Source organism: Hordeum vulgare, chromosome 2H (genome assembly GCF_904849725.1).
Source record: "Hordeum vulgare subsp. vulgare chromosome 2H, MorexV3_pseudomolecules_assembly, whole genome shotgun sequence".
NCBI classification, from domain to species: Eukaryota; Viridiplantae; Streptophyta; class Magnoliopsida; order Poales; family Poaceae; genus Hordeum; species Hordeum vulgare.
This window is the reverse complement of record NC_058519.1, coordinates 472,323,344-472,328,190: the sequence shown is the minus strand read 5'-3', so window position 1 is coordinate 472,328,190 and position 4,847 is coordinate 472,323,344.

Below are 4,847 nucleotides of genomic sequence, written 5' to 3'. Positions count from 1 at the left end.
GCATATGAGGCATCCTCAATTTCATTTTTTTGTTGCTTTCTAGAGAAAGAACAAGAAACAAAAAAGATTCGATTGCAAGATCTAAAGATATACCTTCAAGCGCTAACCTCCCCGGCAACGGCGCCAGAAAAGAGCTTCGTCGACGGGAGGTGAGTGCCGCTTACCTAGCCTCCCCGGCAACGACGCCAGAAAAGAGCTTGATGTCTACTACGCAACCTTCTTCTTGTAGACGTTGTTGGGCCTCCAAGTGCAGAGGTTTGTAGGACAGTAGGAATTTTCCCTCAAGTGGGTGAACTAAGGTTTATCAATCCGCGGGAGGCGTAGGATGAAGATGGTCTCTCTCAAGCAACCCTGCAACCAAATAACAAAGAGTCTCTTGTGTCCCCAACACACCCAATACAATGGTAAGTTGTATAGGTGCACTAGTTCGGTGAAGAGATGGTGATACAAGTGCAATATGGATCGTAGATATAGGTTTTTGTAATCTGAAATTACAAAAACAGAAAGGTAACTAGTAACAAAAGTGAGCACGAACGGTATTGCAATGCGTGGAAACAAGGCCTAGGGTTCATACTTTCACTAGTGAAGTTCTCTCAACAATGATAACATAATTGGATCCTATAACTAGCACTCAACATGCAACAAAGATTCACTCCAAAGTCACTAATAGCGGAGAAAAAACGAATAGATTATTGTCGGGTACGAAACCACCACAAAGTTATTCTTTCTGATCGATCTATTCAAGAGTCCGTAGTAAAATAGCACGAAGCTATTCTTTCCGTTCAATCTTTCATAGAGTTCGTACTAGAATAACACCTTAAGATACATATCAACCAAGACCCTAATGTCACCTAGATACTCCATTGTCACCTCAAGTATCCGTTGGCAGGATTATACGATATGCATCACATAATCTCAGAATCATCTATTCAACCAACACATAGAACTTCAAAGAGTTCCCCAAAGTTTCTACCGGAGAGTCAAAACGTGTGCGAACCCCTATGCATAGGTTCCCAATGTCACAAACCCGCAAGTTGATCACCAAAACATACATCGAGTACTCACATGAATCAAACGTGTGCCAACCCATATGCATAGGTTCCCAATGTCACAAACCCGCAAGTTGATCACCGCAGATAGACACGTGCAAGACAAACATCAAGTGTTCTCAAAGACTCAATCCGATAAGATAAACTTCAAAGGGGGAACTCAATTCATTATAAGAAGGGAGAGGGGGAAGAACATCATAAGATCCAACTATAGTAGCAAAGCCCACGGTACATCGAGATCAAGACATCTCAAGAACATGAGAGAGAGATCAAACACATAGCTACTGGTACATACCCTCATCCCCGAGGGAGAACTACTCCCTCCTCGTCATGGAGATCACCGGGATGATGAAGATGGCCACCGGAGATGGATTCCCCCTCCGGCAGGGTGCCGAAACGGGCTCCAGATTGGTTTTTGGTGGCTACAGAGGCTTGCGGCGACAGAACTCCCGATATAGGTTTATTTTTGTGGGTTTATTAATTTATAGGAATTTATGGCGGTGGAATTACGTTGGTTGGGCCCACGAGGAGGTCACAAGCCTGGTAGGTGCGACCTAGGTGGGTGGTTGCGCCTCCCGGGCTTGTGACTCCCTTGTGGCTCTTCTGGCCTTCTTCCAAACCTTCGGGTGTCTCTTTTGGTCCAAAAAAATCATTGTAGAGTTTTATTCCATTTGGAATCCGTCTGAAAAAGCGTCAAAAACACGTAAAAAACAGAAACTGGAACTTGGCACTGAGTTAATAGATTAGTCCCAGAAAAGATATAAAATAACATCTTCATGCATATAAAACATCCAAAGTTGACAAGATAATAGCATGGAACCATAAAAAATGATAGATACGTTGGAGACGTATCAAGCATCCCCAAGCTTAACTCATGCGCGTCCTCGAGTAGGGATGTGATAAAGAGCAAATTTTTGATGTGGAATGCTACCTAACATATTTCTCCTTTGTAACTTCTTTCTTGTGGCATGAATGTTCAGATCCGTGAGATTCAAAACAATACTTTAATACTGACATGGAATCAATAATACTTCAAGCAAACTAGCAAAGTAATCATGAACTTTTGAAATAACAAGGCCAAAGAAAGTTAACCCTAAAAAATCATATAGTCTGGCTATGCTCCGTCATCCCCACACACTGAATTTCAATCATGCACAACCCCGGTATTGGCCAAGTAATTGCTTTTGCACTCTTACTTCCTCAAACTTTCTCAACTCTCACGCAATACATGAGCGTGAGCCATGGATCTAGCACTATAGGTGGAATAGAGTGTGGTGGAGGTTGTGAGGCAAAAAAGGAGGAGATGGTCACATTGACTCGGCGTATCAAAGGACTATGGAGATGCCCATTAATAGACATCAATGTGAATGAGTAGGGATTGCCATACAAAGGATGCACTAGAGCTATAAGTATGTGAAAGCTCAAAAGGAGAACTAGTGGGTGTGCACCCAACTTGCTTGCTCACGAAGACCTAGGGCAATTTTGAGGAAGCCCATCATTGGAATATACAAGCCAATTTATATAACGAAAATTCACACTAGTATATGGAAGTGTCAAAACAAGAGACTCTCTATCATGAAGAACATGGTGCTTTTTGAAGCACAAGTGTGGAAAAAGATAGTAGCATTGTCCCTTCTCTCTTTTTCTCTTTTTTTTGGGCTCTCCGTCTGAAAAAGGGTCAAAAACACGGAAAAACATAACTGGCACTTGGCACTGAGTTAATAAATTAGTCCCAGAAAAGATATAAAATAGAATATTCATGCATATAAAACATCCAAAGTTGGCAAGATAATAGCATGGAACCATCAAAAATCATAGATACGTTGGAGACGTATCAGTTGCTGATCATCAAAGGAGATTAAATCCTAAGATTAAAGAAGTAGTCAGAAAATAAATACTAAAGCTCCTGGAAGCGGGAATTATCTATCATGTTGCTCATAGTGATTGGATGAGTCCGGTGCATTGCATCCCTAAGAAGGGAGGCATAACCGTTGTCCCTAATGATAAGGATGAATTGATCCCACAGAGGATTATCACTGGCTATAGGATGGTGATCGATTTTAGGAAATTGAATAAAGCCACTAGGAAAGATCATTACCCTTTGCCTTTTATTGACCAAATGCTAGAAAGACTGTCTAAACACACACACTTCTGCTTTCTAGACGGTTGTTCTGGTTTCTCCCAAATACCAGTTGCACAATCTGATCAAGAGAAAACCACTTTCACATGCCCTTTCGGTACCTTTGCTTATATATGTATGCCTTTTGGCTTATGTAATGCACCTGCCACCTTTCAAAGATGTATGACGGCTATATTCTCCGACTTTTGTGAAAAGATTGTTGAGGTTTTCATGGATGACTTCTCCGTTTACGGGTCTTCCATTGATGATTGCCTCAGCAACCTTGATCGAGTCTTGCAGAGATGTAAAGACACCAATCTTGTCTTGAATTGGGAGAAGTGTCACTTTATGGTTAATGAAGGCATCATCTTAGGACATAAAATTTCTAAAAGAGGTATTGAAGTCGATAAGGCTAAGGTTGATGCAATCGAGAAAATGCCATACCCCACAGATATCAAAGGTATAAGAAGTTTCCTTGGTCATGCTGGTTTCTATAGGAGGTTCATTAAAGACTCCTCTAAGATTTCTAGGCCTCTTACCAATCTCTTGCAAAAGGATATTCCTTTTGTTTTTGACAATGATTGTGAGGAAGCCTTCGAAATACTTAAGAGGGCTTTGATAACGGCACCTATTGTTCAATCACCCAATTGGAACTTACCTTTTGAAATCATGTGTGATGCTAGTGATTATGCTGTTGGTGCTGTCCTAGGGCAAAGAGTTGATAAGAAGTTGAATGTTATTCACTATGCTAGTAAAACTCTAGGCAGTGCCCAAAGAAACTATGCTACTACGGAAAAGGAGTTTTTAGCAGTCGTGTTTGCATGTGAAAAGTTCAGGTCTTACTTAGTTGATTCCAAAGTCACTATTCACACTCACCACGCTGCTATTAAGTACCTCATGGAGAAGAAGGACGCTAAATCTAGACTTATCAGATGGGTTCTCTTGCTACAGGAATTTGATTTGCATGTTGTCGACAGGAAGGGTGCTGATAACCCCGTAGCAGATAACTTGTCTAGGTTGGAGAACGTTCTCGATGACCCACAACCTATTGATGATAGCTTTCCTGATGAGCAATTGAATGTCATCAAGGCTTCATGTAGTGCACCATGGTATGCTGATTATGCAAACTATATCGTTGCCAAATATATACCACCTAGTCTCACATACCAGCAAAAGAAGAAATTCTTCTTTGACTTGAGACATTAGTTTTGGGATGATCCTCACCTATATAAGGAAGGAGTAGATGGTGTTATTAGACATTGTGTACCTGAACATGAACAGGGACATATCCTACAGAAGTGCCACTCCGAGGCCTACGGAGGACACCATGCGGGAGATAGAACTACACACAAGGTATTGCAATCAGGTTTATATTGGCCCACTTTCTTCAAGGATGCCCGTAAGTTTGTCTTGTCTTGTGACGAATGTCAAAGAGTAGGTAATATCGGTAAACGTCAGGAAATGCCTATGAACTATTCACTTGTCATTGAACCATTTGATGTCAGGGGCTTTGATTATATGGGACCTTTTCCAAAATCCAACGGGTATACTCATATCCTAGTTGCTGTTGATTACGTCACTAAGTGGGTAGAAGCTATCCCCACTAGTAGTTCTGATCACAACACATCTATTAGGATGCTTAAAGAATTTATCTTCCCTAGATTTGGAGTCCCTAGATA